The sequence below is a fragment of the Gopherus flavomarginatus genome, chromosome 3 (assembly GCF_025201925.1).
Source record: "Gopherus flavomarginatus isolate rGopFla2 chromosome 3, rGopFla2.mat.asm, whole genome shotgun sequence".
Lineage (NCBI taxonomy): Eukaryota > Metazoa > Chordata > Testudines > Testudinidae > Gopherus > Gopherus flavomarginatus.
The window spans coordinates 22,564,080-22,581,057 of NC_066619.1; the positions used below are offsets into that span (position 1 = coordinate 22,564,080).

The 16,978-nt window shown below is 43.2% G+C and overlaps 1 protein-coding gene across 2 annotated transcripts in view; it reads left to right on the forward strand.

Annotated features, from left to right (window-relative positions):
- The first annotated feature begins 742 nt into the window (after positions 1–742).
- Positions 743–16,978, forward strand: part of ZNF532 (zinc finger protein 532) — a 160,850-nt gene continuing 144,614 nt past the window's right edge. The window contains exon 1 of one of the 2 annotated variants that reach the window (XM_050944646.1): positions 743–832. The gene's annotated coding sequence lies outside the window, so the exon portion shown is untranslated. The remainder of the gene's footprint in view (positions 833–16,978) is intronic. The other variant, XM_050944644.1, reaches the window with a different exon arrangement.

Consider the following 16,978-nt stretch of genomic DNA (forward strand, 5'->3'; position numbering starts at 1 on the left):
TAGCTGTTACCACTCAAGAAAGAGAACTTGGAGTCATTGTGGGCAGTTCTCTGAAAACATCACTCAATGTGCCGGAGCAGTAAACACACACACAAACAACCCCCCACCCCCAAACAAACTGAATGTTGGGCATCATTAAGTAAGGGATCGATAATAAGACTGAAAATATCACATTGCAGCTAAATACATCTATGGTACACCCACATCTCGAGTACTGCGTACAGATGCTGCTGCCCCATCTCGAAAAAGATATATTCGACTTGAAAAAGGTTCAGAAAAGGGCAACAAAAATTATTAAGGGTATGGAACGGCTTCTGTATAAGGAGAGATTAATAAGACTTGGGACTATTCAGGTTGGAAAAGAGACAGCTAAGGGGGGATATAATTGAGGTTTATAAAATCACGACTGGTGTGGAGAAAGTAAATAAGGAAGTGTTAGTTCTTGTGTTATAAGGGTCACCAAATGAAACTAACAGTCAGCAGATTTAAAACAAACAAAAGGAAGTATTTCTTCACAGAATGCAGAGTCAACCTGTGGAACTCTTTGCCAGAGGATGTTGTGAAGGCCAAGACTATAACAGGGTTCAAAAAAGATAAATTCATGGAGGATAGGTCCATCAATGGCTATTAGCCAGGATGGGTAGGGATGGTGTCCCTAACCTCTGTTTGTTAGAGGCTGGAAATGGGTGACAGAGGATGGGTCACTGATGATTACCTGTTCTGTTCATTCCCTCTAGGGCACCCGGCACTGGCCACTGTCAGAAGACAAGATACTGGGCTAGATGGACCTTTGGTCTGACCCAGTATGGCCATTCTTATGTTTTTAATGGTGGTAGGTTTGTTTGTTTATTTTTGGTGTTCTGTTTTTTACTTCATTTACTAGATATTTTAGTTTAAGTGCAGTTGACTATGGATACAGCAAGCATGTTTCTACATTAGTTGAATTAAATGGCTTTTATTTATATTGTATCACTGTTGCAGTTTATCTGTACCAGGTTTATTTTAAAAACCATTAAAAAAAAACCCCACAACCCTTTCCCCTCATTTCTGTTTCCATGTACAGCCAACACAAGAAACGGCAATTACTGTGAGGTTTGTGTTACCACAGCAACCATTCTCACATACTTTTGTCACTCAGAGGAGTTACAACGCGGGAGGAAATGACTATGACTTCCTCCTCTGATCTTACTTAGAAATAATTTTAATCATCGTGTTGGCAACTTTGCAATTTTTCTCATAAATTGAAACAAGTATGACAAGTCACTAATCCAGTATTTAATTTACTATACTGTACATACCACATGATATTAAGATTTCTTATAAAATATGCTTCCAGATGCTAAGTATTTAAATACTCTAAATATACTATTACTATTTAATATATGCATTAATGAAGCACCAACAATAGTGATATAGTTTTGAGATCCAGTGTCAAAACCCCTTTTGACTTCAATGTGAAAGTCACTATTGTATCTTAACTGCATGTGAATTGTGGAAGAAGAGGCACTTTATGATCCAGTGATCATTTCTGACAGCAGGTGTCAGGATTCCTGGGTTCTGTCCCCAGCCATGGCACTGATTTCATTCCCAGGGGCAAGTTACTTACTCCCTCTCCCACAGAATATCTGTAAGTATTTCTCCCTCACAGGATTGCGTGAAGTGCCTGAGATGCTCAGATGAAAGATGCTGTAATAGAGCAAATTATCATTAGTATTGCTTGTTGTTATGCAGAATTATAACAGAGCTGCGCCTACTGCACTGAGGTGGGGACCCTCAGCTGGTAAAAATTATCATTGTTCAAATAAATGGATTTTGCTGAGTCAGTCCACAGTTTTATTTTGCTTGGGGAACAGGTATAAGCTATGCTCACCTAAGCACCTTGTTGCCAGAGGTGAAAGTAACTTAAGGGACTTGTGTGTGTGTGTGTGGGGGGGGGGGGCGGTGGGTCAGGCAGAAGGGGTGGAGCCTCGGGTGGGACCTTTACATTTCTGGGTCCTTTAAGTCACTGCTGCTACCCCGGGGCTCTGGCTGCAGTAGCAGCGGCCGGGAGCCTTGGGCCCTTTAAATCACTGCCGGAGCCCCATGGTAGCAGTAGCTGCAGTGGCATCCCGGAGCCCTGGGGTTCTGGTGGTGATTTAAAGGGCCAGGGCCTCTGGCCGCTGCGCTCTGTCTGCGGTAGTGGCAGCTGGAAGCCCTGGGACCTTTAAATCACCGCCAGAGCCCCATGGTAGCTGTAGCTGCAGTGGCGGCCAGGAGCCTGGGCACTAGTTGTGATTTAAAGGGCCTGGGGCTCTGGCTGCTGCTGGGAGCCCAGGGCACTTTTAAATTTCTGGCCTGGGGAAGCTGCCTCCTGCTGGTATGGTTGGCTGTGTACCGGCTCTTGCCGGTATGCCAGACTGGACTGGCTTACTCTCTCCTCTGCTCTTCTCCAGCTTTTCTCCATCACAGTACAAGCATGCTTCAGTCACTCCCAGCTCACAAAATCCACCCTCGACCCTACTTGCCTCCCCAACTACCATCCCATATGTTTTCTCCCTTTCATCTCTAAGCTCATTGAACGCTGTCTAGTGTGCCTTCCTCCAGTTAATTTTAGACCCTCTCCAATACAGTTTCTTCCCCTTGCTTTCCCCTGAAACTATTCTCAGCAAAGTCTCTAATAACCTTTCCTAGACAAATCTCAGAACCAGTGTTCCATCCTCATCCTCCTTCAGCTAGCAGCCACCTTTGATAACATCAGCTATGAACTTAATCTTATCTTCCATTGGCTTCCAGGTCTCTGACCTCTTCTAGTTCTCCTCCTGCCCCTCTAACTGATCCTTGAGCATTTCCTTCAGAGAATCCTCATTTCTTCCCCTGCCCCGGCCCCGCCCCGGCAGCTTTCTGTGAGGGTTCTATAGGGCACTGTACTTAGTTCCCTTCACTTCCCCTCTATAAATTAGCTCTAGATAATCTCATTCATAACCACAAATGTAACAGCCATCTGTCGGGCCCTGTATGGATATTAGCCAAGGTGGTCAGGGATGCAAGCCCAGGCTCTGGATGTCCCTAAGCCTCTGATTGCCAGATGCTGGGATTGGACAACAAGGGATGAATCACTTGATAATTGCTCTGTTCTGTTCATTCCCTCCAAAGCATCTGGTACTGGCTACTGACAGAAGACAGGGTATTGGACCAGGTGGACCATTGGTCTGACCCAGTATGGCCATTTTTATGTTCTGTGTGGATTCTTCACAAATCTCCCTCTCTGCTCCAAACCTTTCTTCTTCTGTCTTGCAGATGGTTTCCACAATCATTTCTAAGATATGGCCTTTCTCATCCATACACACAACTAAAACACTCCTCCATGATCTCATCTCCCATCTCAGTTACTGCAACATCCTTCTCTCTGGCCCTGAAAAATGCATTTGTGCCCCACTCATATCCATTTAGAATGCTTCTGCAAAGATCATTTTGCTAGCCTGTCTCTTTAACTATGTCACCCTCTTTGTATCTCTCCAAGGACTTCCCTCTTCTCTATCACATCACATGTAAGCTATTTGTCTTCATTTCAGTGTCCCTCACAGCTGATTTTATAGGGACAGTCCCGATTTCAGTTACTCTTAAAAATTAAAACTTTTCTATAATCTTAAAAGAAACTATTTTTATCTGCTTATTTATTCATGCCATATGTACAGATTCTAGCATGCAAATTTGTCATCCTATATGATAAGGATAAATTGTGCATCAAAGTCATGAAATGGGCTACAAGTGCAATTAAAAATAAGGTATTCAATTGCAAGAGCAGTTTAAGTATTCTGTAGTACTCTTTAGTGCTTCATTTTCAAACATTAATGCTTCTGTTTCTGGAACACATTCTGCACGGACTTGAACTTCATGCAGCCCCATTGAGTTACCCGGAGTGTCACTAAGTGAAACTGGGTGCAGAATTTGACCGCATCTCAGTATGGGTAATTTTTTAGCCTCACTCAAGTGACTGTGCCTTTACATGAGCTAAATGTTGGAAGGTCCTGTCCAGGCTCCTCTCAATGATCCAAATTAATCTCTGTTGGAAAACTCCTGCCTTCTGTTGTAATGCATCAGGAACGAGTCTGGACTCAGTAACTTCAGTGCCCAGGCCCACTACAATTATGGCAGAAGAAATTAAGATAAAATTATGGGTTTCTGATGACACACAGAGTGTCTGGCAGACTCTGATAATCTTGTTATTTTAGCCATAGTGCTGAATAAAAATTCAACATGATCTGTCTGGAGTATAGACTCACTCGTCAATTAAGGAACTTCCAAATTCTGTATTTGCACCATTTGTAATGGTAATAATGCTAGTTGTCATTTGGCTTATGTTCTTATACGATGTGTTATGTTTCCAAGGGAATAGAAGAATCTAAAACTTATTAGAGGTGCACCAATGTCTAGGAGAAACATCATGGGAGTTGGAGCCAGGAACTTTGTTATAGAGTTAATGTGTGACCTTGGGCAAGTCACTTTGGCAACTTTTGAAGATGTTGCCCTCAGTTTTTGGATGCTCAACTTGAGACATGTAGGGCTGGATTTTCAGAAGTGCTGAACCACCTCTATTTCCAGCTGAAGTCAGTGGCAGCTGTGAGTTCTTGGCACCTCTGAAAATCAGCCCTCTAAAGTTGGCACCAAGATATCAAGGTACCAAAAAACAGAGGCCACTTGGGAAAATGCTGACCTTTGTTTCACATGCTTTGGTTTCCTCTCTGTAAAATGTGAGAAATACCCACAATATTTACCTCACGGGGCTTAGTCTGGTAATGTTTGGAGAGTGCTTTGAGATTATCAGCAAGTGCTAAATCTGTTTTTTGAAGGGGCTGTAATTAACAGTCCTTATCAGTACACTATAATCTATTAAATATGGCCTTGCTAACCCTCCAAGCCTGGTGGATTTTGCTTTATATCCATCTGTGAGATATAGAGTGACCAGACAGTAAATGTGAAAAATTGGAACGGGGGTGAGGGGTAATAGGGGCCTATATAAGAAAAAGACCCAAAAATCGGGACTGTCTCTATAAAATCGGGACATTTGGTCACTCTAATGAGATATATGGAGGACCATTGTATATTCTGCTTCAACACCGCATCTCCAAAGAAAACATTTTGCTCAAAAGAGCTTTTTGATTATCAGACTTGGTCTGAGTGGAAATAATGGGGTCGTTTAGATTAGAAAATAGCAGTTCTTCATGCCAAGCCATTTGTCTGTGCCAGCAGGTAGAGTACAGCAGGTGACTGATCCACTGAGTTGTAATCATAGCCGTGGTTTTGTTGATTAAGGGGGAGAGGGCAGGGGAAAGAGGCTTTTGTAACACAAAAATCAATTATATGGCTCCTGTTGTTTATTATAGAGAAATCCCTCTGCTGTGCTCAAAGGGCAGCCTTCACCAATGTGTCCTGGTTACAACATGGTGGTACTCTGACATGTTAACACAGTCTGGTCTGATGGTGTAAACAGGTGCAAATCATATGGTAACCATATTTCTGAATCGTTAATATTGGCTTTTAGCAAGTCTATAGCATGATTTGGGAACATGATTAAAACACGATTTGACCCCCCTCTACGCCTCAAGATGAGACTGTCTGAAATATTGTGGGATGACAGCGAGGTAAATGTATCCCTCAAAGTGGTATTAGTTTCAGCATAATTATGTCCAGAGCCACAGAATCCTAGTGCAGATGGGATCTTAGTTATTAAAGCATATAGGGTGGGGTAAGGGGAGGAATATAACCTATCATAAGACACCCATCATGTATTCGGTGACTCTCAGTCAAAATACAGTGAGTGCTCCCTAGTGTATGCTGAGGAATGGGAAACCTTTCAGTTGAGTTGTGTTATAGTGCCCCTATTGGTCTAAGACCAAATTGTTGTATATGCTAGACTTGCTATTGTTAAAGCACATTCTTCCTCTGCTTTACAAGAGAAAGCCCAAAAGATAGAAATGTTGGCCTCTTATTTGAAAGATCTTTTTAGATTTGCACTCCTGGAAGTGGAAATCTGCCCTAATGAGTGTGACATTGGCTTTGCCAGTGGACGGTAGGGGATAGATGGCTGTCAGAACTTCCAGGAGTGCAAATCTAAAAAGATCTTTCAAATTAAGGTTATTTGCTGCTCTCTGAGCTATTGCATGCCTTGACATTCCAGCATTTGAAGTTGTATCAAAATATATATGTTTGAATGTCAACTAAAAACCATTCCAAGATTTCACCTTCAAATCCTCTGGAAATGTGTTGCTTAACTTCCTGTATTGGAATGAGCTAGGCAGTGTGTATGGATGGAATCGGCACTGGTAATCTGTGTCTCGTAGTCCCCACACTGTTAATGGGAGATTCTCCTTTAGCTTGTCGTAAGGGCCTGTGTTCTTAGAACAGGAGGACGTGAATTCCAGCCTCACTGCTGCTGTGAGTTACCTGGTGTGCAGCAGGAAGGAAAGGCTGAAGTCCTAGGTAGCCCCACATTTATTACAATATTATATGCTATTGCTTAGGATCTTTGGAAGCTTGTGAGTTCATTTAGAAGTGAATATAAATGAGCCACCTGTAAGGGTTTAAAAAAATTTAGATGTGATGCATTCATGAGGTTGACAAAAATTAGTAAGAGGAAAAGCATGCAGCAGTAATGTGCAGAGTGTATGTGCCCAGCAACTTGTTCTCTCAAAGGATGTGTCATGGTCTGAGGTAACACTATGTGTTTAAAATTATATTTCAAACTCAGCAGGAACAACTGCCAGCTAACTAGTCTTGATCCAGGATCACAACTGCTGGAGGATGTCAACAACAAGGTATTCAATTACACGGGCAGGACATTTTAACCTTTTATATCCTGGCTACAATCCTATGTTTGCAATGAATACGTGCTTTAACATCCATCAGTTCTGTGTTTGTTCTTAGTGTGCTTCATTTCTGAACTGCCAAAAGGCCAATAGTTTCTTACCTCCAAGCGATCTGCTGTAGATTAATTAATCCCTTTGTTCTCTATATAACAGAGATGTTGGCAGTCCATTTTCTTTCCTCCGTGGATGATAATGGAAGGGAACTTAAATCCTTAACAACATGAGGTATCAATATTCCCCCTCTGCTCGATTAAATTTGTTGACTAATTCATATAAATATATATGCTTTTTGCCCTTTATTTGATGAGCAGTTGCTTCTTGTGTGTTCAGGTAAGTTACAGGTAATTTTTACCTTCTGAGCACCTCTTGCTGCTGCATGCAGTTCTGCAGGCCTCTTCCAGCTCCTGGCACCCCCTTTAAGTTGTCAGCCTTACTTGGCAGGCCTTCAGTGATTCAGCCCTCCAGCCAGGTCACTCAGTCAAAAAGAACTCCTTCTGGGGTAGCAAAGAGTCCAACAAAACTGTCTGTCTGCCCCCACCAGGGTCTACATCTCCAGCTCTGGGCCTTTAAATTGGCTTGGGCTTCCAAACTAGCCTTGTTCCCGTCTTGAGTTTTACACCATTTTGCTGAGTGGGAGACCCAGGCCTGCCCACTTATGCAGGTTCCACTCCAGGAACCCTGTACCCAGCAGCCATGCACCACTCACTCAAATTCATTGCTACTAATTCTCTGGGCTTCTTCCCACCTTGTCCTTTTATCTTCATCTCTTACCTTAGGGTTAAAGTTCTCAGGTCCTCTATCTCCCAGCTTCAGCAAATGCAGCCAGAACTAATCTCTTGTTGTCCCTCAAGTCCCTTTGGCCAGACAGGCACACCATTCCTCACTCCTCTGGTCCCAGACAGAAACTGATCTGTTATAGCCCTGCTGCTCCTTTTATCTGAGCCTACTGGGCTCCTCTGTGCAGTCTCTCTAGGCAGGCCTGGAGGACTCATCTTCACTGCTCCTTTCCTGGAGTAGAGTGTAGTTTGACTGAATCCTCTACATTTTCTGAGGACTGGCACTGGTGCATATACACAGAGCTTTTCGCCTCTGGTTCATGTTGCTAGCCATCAGAAGTTGTCATCTAACAGCTCTAATGGTGAGTTGTTTGAAATGTCAGTGACCTCTCTTCAGTTGAGTGGCTTCTACATCACATAAGTATTGGAGCATAAGCTTTTGTGGGTGAATACCCACTGCATCTGACGAAGTGGGTATTCACCCACGAAAGCTCATGCTTCAATACGTCTGTTAGTCTATAAGGTGCTACACGTCTCTTTGTAGCTTTGTACAGATCCAGACTAACATGGCTACCCCTCTGATACTTCTACATTACAGAATCCACAATTGGCACTCCAGAAAAGAGGAAAAGAATTGAATGGAAGTGGACACCAGGGCCATCCAGATCAAAGTTCAGGGCAAATCAGCATGGGGGAGCTCATGCTGCTATCTAATCTGCAGAGAGTTTAAACGGAGCACCTTCTTTTCCTTCTGCCAATCTGACACACTTCACGAGCACTAAAAAAACTCCCTAGAAAGGATTTGTTTTGTTCCATATCATCTAATGTACAATTTAACAGCCCATCCTTTCCTTTGGCATTTGCTGTCTAAAAATACCCTAATTTTCACCTACTGCTATTGCTTTTAATGTCAGTGAAAGCTGCATGTTTTATATGCATATATGCAAATTAAAAAAGAAATTAGATGCAAATAGTGTAGATATTATACACAGCAAATTTAGATACATATTAACTTTAGATTTCGCTATTCCACCTCAGTGTGTTGCAACCACCGAAGCATAATTTTGGCGCAATACTGCCTCCCATTGTGATTTGCCCAATTATTCTAATATCAAGATTATACATTAAAAGCTAGGCTTTTCTAGCCTCATTGTTTGAAGCGGATCTTCGGCAAAAGAGCTCTATTAAGTCCAATATTAAATTTGAGAATTTAAACACCCAGGCCAAGACTAGGAAAAGAATAACCATGCAGTTAAAACATAGAGCTGGGAGTCAAGTGGCCTGAATTCGGTTCTTATTTCTAACAGATTTCCTGTGTAACCTTGGGAAAATCTGTAAACACCCTGTAAAATAATAGCCACCTTTGGTTTGTGTGTGTGTAGGACAAAGACTGAAACAGATTTGTGCATTCATGCTCCCTCTAGTGGCTAAACAGAAGCAGTTTTACTAACAAGGGCCTGATCCTGTAAGGTGCTCCTATGAAGATGTCAATGTTGGTTGATGAGAGCATTCAGCATCTCACAAGAGGCACTTTGCAGAGTTGGGCTATGACCCAGACTGGACTATTGACATCACTGATGATTTCAAACTTTCAAGGAGGAGGAGGAGGTGCTGATAGAAAATCTCTGAACGGAAACCGGGAAAATGACAAAAGGGATGGTAAGTCTGCCTTCATCTACCCCCTAGATCTCAATAGTTACATCGGTGTGAGCACACAGCTAGGTGCTCTGCCTCCTGAAAAACAATGGCGAGAAAACAGCAGTATTCAAAGCTGTCTAAAAAGCACAGTAGATGGCTATTCACTCCAGCAGCACATGCATTTTGACACCACAGGCTGAGTTGACAACTCGCTAGAGCTGAGGGTTGTGTCTAATTTCCATATAAATTTACATATACTTAGGGACCAGTTCAGTGGCATATAAACATAACACTGGTTTGTGCCTGACTCTTCCTTGACAGATGAATAAGAATTACCTCAAAATCCCTGCAGTTCATGAGTTTTCTTCGTTCTTTGATAGTTAAAGGCATGACAACCAAAGGCTAATTAGTGGGAGCAGCTCAGGCTTCTAGGTTGACCCTCTGAGATCCACAGAGGTTCTCAAAAGTCCCTCACCCACCATTAATTATTGAAAGAAATGTGCTTCACTATCCGTTTTCTAAACTCTGTTGAAACTATTACACAAGCAAAGATAAAATCAAGAAAAACACATCACCAAAGCTAAGCTACTATTAATAATATTAAACTAAATGAAGAATAAAGCAATGCAACTATCAAATCAGAATCAAATCAATAAATCAGCAAGTTTGTTTCAGCACTGGATTGGAATTAAATAATCAAATTAGTTACGTCTTCAGATTAATTTAAAAAACAAACAAACAATCCTTAGAATTTAAAAGACGGTATCTAAGGAAGTGGTTGTCCATTTGGCTACAAACCCCTATTAAATAATTTTAGTAAGGCAATTAAATGGAAGTGGTTCAAATACTGAAGCCAATTTATTGTCGAATGTTTGAATCATACCCTCAGAGCCAGTTATAAGCTTCCTCTTTAGATGCCAATTCTTTTCTGGTAGGTAACCCTCCCCCCTTCTCCCAGAACAGAGATGTTCAAATCCAGACTTCAACAAAATGAATGTAATAAGCAGAAGTCTGACAACTTTTGTGAATTTTAAACATAGGACATGGAACATGCCTTAATGACTATCTTGATGAGGCAATGTTTGGGGCTAGTTAAAAGTGGGGAATTTTCTTTCTGACACCTTCCTTGTGTGGACTTTCTGGGTGCTCCTACACACATGGACAGCCACAATTTCACACCCTAATGTTAAAAATATAAAAAGGCTGGGACATCTCTCAGCTAATGAAAGCAAAAGACAAAAAAAGGGAAAATAAGTTACTTAAGATGATGGGCTGGGGTGAGGCGATGGGGCTTGTAAACTCTATAGCTCTCTCAGTCTTCTGAATTTGTAGAGCAGGAGCAGGGACCATAGTCATGAAGACAGATGATGATCTGCTGGCACAGCTCTTCTCACTAGTGGGCCTCCTTCAGGTGCAGGGAGACTGGTCAAAGGTAGGCGTAGCCTGTTTTTTGATGTCTTGACTTTCCCGCCTGAAGGCCCAGCTGGCCTTGGAGATTCTGGAACATCATTCTTCCCCCAGGTAACTTGTTTACCCACAAGGTGAGGCCTTCAAACAAATGAGGTGTTGGGCCTAGCTTGTAGCCCTGCAACTTGGTCCAGTCAGGTTTGAATGGGATCATCCTTAGCTCGTATTAACTTTGAAAAGTCCCCCTTAAGCCTGCCATTTTTAAAATGTGCTGTGAATATCACAGAGATGGAATTTGTGACCCTCCCCTCCTACTAGGATTGCCAATTTTGGTTGAATGTGTTCCTGGAGGTTTCATCACATGACATAATCTTTAATTAAAGATTAATCTTTAATTCCTGGAGACTCCAGGACAATTCTGGAGGGTTGGGAACCGTACCTCTTATCCCTCCCCCACATGATAATTAACTAACTAAATAAATAAATCCAGTGCCAGAGACCATTTCTGAGAAAGCTGTCATGGTCCTATCTGGGTGTAAAGTTCGTGAGATGACATTATGTCACCAGTTTCTGGAGAGTTTCACACACAAATTGTATAAATATAGCTGATTGCTATGGTTCTTTTCAACAACTAGTCACTCGACACTCATCAATCAGCTGCATTAAAAATCATTTGGATAATTTATGATGAGTGTTATTTTCACAAACAAGACAATTTACAATAATCTTTCTAATTTGAAACCAGGCTGTAAATTAAACAGCATATCTTTGGTAATCTTCACCTTGATAGAGAAAAGTTGCCTTTAAGATTAAATCCATTAAAAAAAAATTAAAAGTTTATATAAGGTCTGTATTCCCATATACTATTTTCTCAAGCGGGGCTGCTGAGGGAAGATTTGAGTAAAGATTTTAAAAGTGGATGCCTAAAGTTAGGCTCCTAAATAAGTGGTCTGATTTTTCAAAAGTGCTGAGTATACAAGCTCCCATTCAATTCAAAGAACATTTGAAAATCAGACCAGGTATCTGAATATAGACTAAGGAACCTAACTTTAGATTTTCACTGGTGCAACCAGTTTTAGTGGTTCGAATAATGAATTTCCTTTTCTCAAAACCAAAGAAACAAAATAACAACCCTACCTGAGGGAAGACTGGGCCTTGAAGAGGGAAAGTCAAGCAAATATCCAGTACTTTATTTAATGCTGCAGATACAGTGTGTATGGAAGATGCTCAACAAAACATAATTGTTGAATTGTATTTCCTAGTGGCTCACAAGAGGGCAGTGCATTCATATAATTTGCTTAGCTGGGCTGAGAACCTCTTTCAGTGTGTCTCTGTAAAGTCTGTGTGTCCTCTAAAAACCACAGCTATCACACAAGTGTTATATTTTTGCATGCCACTTGGCTGATTCCAATTTAGTGTTTCAGCTGTAGTTAGTGTCAAATATTAAGCAGCTTCCGTCTGAAATGTGTTGAAGATGATGATGATTGTTAACTAAGAGGATTCCTGAGAAAGGAGATTGCTCTAAACTCATAAGCCCCAATTGTCTACCAAATCTGTGTTGCGCTCAGATGCATAGAATGGAGAGTGGTGACCCCAGAATGCCAGTGGCAGCTCATTGATCCTCAGACACCTGGCCTTGGGAGAAGTTACAGCAGTTGGAGGGGCTTGTTCTAACTTCCACCACTGGTGGCATTTACAACCATGGAGGATCAGGCATAATGGCACTTTGCTCTATCACGCCCCTTCTTGCTCCCAACAGGCCCTCTGTTCCTTCCATCTAAGGGTGAAGGGGTGGTTAGCTCACATGGGAAGCAGCTATGCCAGTGCACAGGATTATGTGACAGAACAGAATCCAGCTGCTATGAAGGGGAAGCAGTGAAGTGTGTGTGCGCGAGTGTACGTACTGCATAAAGAGTCAATTCCTGAGGCGGGTGGGGAAGAGGGAGGAGGGATAGCTTTTTAGAAAACTAATGATGTGTTTAGACCCTGAAACAAAGGATCAGTGCAGCTTGATCCCCAGTTTTGTATTGGACTTGAGAGAGAAGAGGATTTGGGGTGAGCCTGCAGTGAGTGGTGAGAGATTAGGTATTTCAGACCTGAGGCTTATTAGGGCTTGGCTACACTAGAGAGTTGCAGCGCTGGTGAGGGGGTTACAGCGCTGCAACTTAGGATGTGGCGACACGTGCAAAACATGGCCAGTGCTGCAACTCCCTGGTTGCAGCGCTGGCTGTACACCCGGTCGAGCCTCAGGTGTAGGGATTCCAGCGCTGGTGATCCAGCGCTGGTCAGCAAGTGTGGACACCCACCAGCGCTTTTATTGACCTCCGGGGTATAAGGAGGTATCCCAGAATTCCTGTCCACAACAAACCGGAAGAAAGGGAGAGCTCGGAGTTCAGCCAAACTGCTTATTTAAAAAACAAACACAGCTCCTGTTTGCTGAGCGAGCAGAGGCAGGCAGGGGAATTACTTTGGAATGTTCACAGCTGTTTGCTTGAAGAGAGAAACAGCACTCTCACATGGCGGGGGGGAGGGGGAAGTCCGTGTTCAGCAGTTGCTGATCTGGTCTGACGGGTATTTAGCAGTAAATAATTTGCAATTAGTGAATGAGAGAGGAGTGGGGGAAGGGAGTTAGAACTTTTAAAATGATTGAAGGTAGGCACAGTCCTTAGAACTTGCAAGGCAGGGAGCTGAGAACAGTGTCAACTCCAAAAATCCATTCTGTCTGTCTCCTCCACGCTCCCTGTCACATTCCACCCCACCTCCCTCTTTTGAAAAGCACGTTGCAGCCACTTGAATGCTGGGAAAGCTGCCCACAATGCACCACTCCCAACAGCGCTGCAAGTGCTGCAAATGTGGCCACACTGCAGCGCTGGTAGCTGTCAGTGTGGCCACACTGCAGCGCTGGCCCTATACAGCTGTACAAACACAGCTGTAACTACCAGCGCTGCAAAACTGTAAGTGTAGCCATACCCTAAGTTCCAAGTCGTTTACTGTGTGAATGAGGATCTTCTGACTGAGGTTCTCTGCTGTATATGGCGTTAATGATCCCATGGCACTTTTCTGATAGGTCTTTTGTCCTGTGTCCTTGGTCATAGTCCCCATTCATTCCCTAGCCTCCACTCCACCAGAACTGTGTGCTGTGCACCAGTTCTCTTCTATCTGGATTTCAGTGGTGCTGTTATCCTGACTGTAAACAAGTTTATAGGAAAATTAAAAATTCCCACTATGGGTCACTCCCCATCCCTTTCTTCAGGGCTTGTTTTATTTCCAAAAACAAAGCTCTGAATCACTGCAAATCAACTTGAACTATGGAGTAAGACCCCCCTCTGAGGCCTTTCCAGCTTCAGCCAGCTGCAAGGAGAGCCCTTCCCCTAAGGTAACCTCCTTTCTATTTCCTTTTCTAACAACACTTGAGATCAGCCATGTGATAAACAGGAACTCGGTAATCATTGAAATGCCAGAGTGCCTTTACCCCTTCCCACGTGACTTTATCATTTTATTGATATAGCGCCATAACTGTTCATAGCACTTTCCAAACCTACAGGGACAAGGTCAGTGGCCTGATTACCTTATGTTTTGTGACCCAAATCTTGAAGTCCTTACTCAGATTTTAAGCAGTCCTTCCTCCACCAATCTCTTGTTGAAAGTTGACTCCTTTTTTTCTGGAGCTGTACAGTGGCAGAGACCTGGGTTCTATTCCCTGCTAAACCACAGACTTCCTGAGTGACCTTGGGCAAATCGTTTAATCTCTCTGTGCCTCAGTTCCTTGTCTGTATAACGGGGATCATAGCACTGTGCTATCATCCAGGGGTGTTGTGAAGACGGATATATTAAGATTGTGAGATGCTCAGATACAAGGGTGATGGGGGGCCTTATAAGTACCTTAGGTAGATAACAAGGTATTCTTTTCCAAGGCACAGCCTTCGTACTGCTTTCAGGTTAAAAACAAACCAACCACCTAAATATTTAGACTAATTTCCCCTACTGTTCTTTATAGAATCTCAGTGACAACAGCCTTCAAAAGTTCTCCTTGGAAGACATGCACCTATTTTTTATTTATTATAGAGAGAGCTGGGTTGGAAATGGGTTTTCCACCCTGTGAAAATTTTGAAAGAGAGACTCCCCTCTTTCATGTGGGCAAGACATAGCCTGGTGGTTAGGCACTCACCTGGGATGTAGGAGAGCCAGGTTCGAGTCCCTGTATTTCCCACATCCTAGGTGAATACTGTACGCTCTGGGCCATGAAGTCAGTTTCTCTCTCTCACCCACTGAATATTAAATACTCACACAAGTGGAACAGTGACAACATTAGAGACGGGGGGTATGTCTGTACAGCCCATGGCAATGAGCCTTCCAGCCAGGGTCGACAGATCAGGCTAGCAGGGCTTGCTCGTGCTCTAAGAATAGCTGTGTAGGCAGTGCCTTGACATTCTGCTGAGGCTCTAAAGCCCCAGCCCAAGCTGTAATGTCACAGCACTGTCTATGCAGCTCAATTTAGAGTGCTAGTGCAAGCACCGCTAGCCCAAGCTGTTGACTTGGGCTAGGAGTCAGGAAGAGGAGGTTGGCCGACGGGATTTCCTGTGACTGTACGTCCTATTTCCGTTCCTCCGTCTGTTCACGCATCCGGACAGAGTTCTATGGGCGGCGTCCACTGGCTCCCTTGACGCCTTCGAGGAGCAGTGGGCCTTGTCCAGGGTTCTCTGCTCGGTGTCCCCATCTGGTTCCCTTTGTTTAGCCCTATGACCTCACTCCCGATCCTGTTTTTTCATTAGTTGTCCCCCGTAATTACTTGGTGTCCCAGACCTGTGGGTCCTCCCCTTAGGCTGGGGGGAGGCCCTTTAGAAGTGTGCGGGCTTTGCCCGCCCACCCCCGCTGGATGCCAATAGGACTTGGGCTAGGAGGGTCGTTTCCATGGGCTGCATGGACATACCCTGAGAAAGACCCCCCTTTCCACCTTAGAATAGCCAATAGCCTCCTGGTTAGGACAGTCACTTGGGCTGTGGGGAGACCCAGGTTCAAGTTCTTGGTCCAAATCAGGGTCCTCCTACATCCACCAGGTTATTCTTGGTGTGGGTCTCTCCCTCCTTCCCTCTCTCTTTCAGTTTTGGCCAATTGGCATTTTCTGATGGAAAAATTCCTGACCAGCTCTAATTCCACGCAACTTGCACCGTTAATTTTTCTGGCCACAATCTCTTCTTTAAAAACTAAAATGCTTTTCTCTTGCACTGCAGTCAATGTGGAAAGCAACAAGGCTGACCTCTGAGACTGGGGAAAATGCATTTTGAATCTGAAAGGCAAGTGTGTGCCCTGCAGTGTTTGATAAATATCACCTGGAAATGTCATTTGTGTTCGTTTAACTTCTCTAGTGCATTGCCCCAGGACAGCTCACTTTTGCATGGGATATGGCACTCACTTTGTTGTTTTCCACCGGGCTGGAGCTTTATCAGCCCATGCTCACAGGAAATAAACAGCCGTTAGTTCTGTTCAATGACAGCCCTCTTCATTTGCTGTATGTACCATCACTCTATGATTGCCATAGAATATGGAACCCACGGTTGCAGTCTCTGGCTATTGATTCATCTTCACTGCTTTTTAATGTGCCCTCTATCATTTCTTGTATTGTTTGTTTCTTCTCATAATATAAATGTTGTGCAAACACCTTTTAATAAACTTGATCATTTGCACAGGGACATGCCATTTAAATACACAGATTAAAACATTGACTTTTAAACCCACTATTCCATTGGATGCAGATCTAACATGTAGCAAGCACTCCTACTCATGTCCAGACGAATAGCAGAATGCAAGAACCTGTCACCACCAGGGTTAGTGAATCTGTCCACGACTTTCAATAATTAAAAGGCACATTTATCGAAACCAAACTGACATTAGCTGACACTATCTACATTTTCTAGCTTGGTTTTCCGTTGAACTATTTATCTTTCCTGCTTTTTAATGATTTGCAAGTGTACCCACATAGAGATAAAATGGAGAAGTATCGGTGATGTAACACAACAAATATTTGAAGGTGTAACCCTCAAGTGAAAATTACACTATTCGGAGTAGTAGAACTAGGAGCAATGGGATGAGATTTAGAAGGGAGGAGTCAGAATTTGAGCTGCTTTACCCTCAGTGTGTAGTTTATGGCCATGTTAGCCCTAAACATTTTTAGTGGGCCAAGGCTTGAAGATCCTCCATGCTAGAAAGTATAGGGGCAGCCTACCCGTTTGTCTCTGGAGCTCCACCATAACTTCCATAGTCCCCCAGCATGGGCTCTAGTTTCTGCATCAATGCCTGAAGCATCATTTAAGC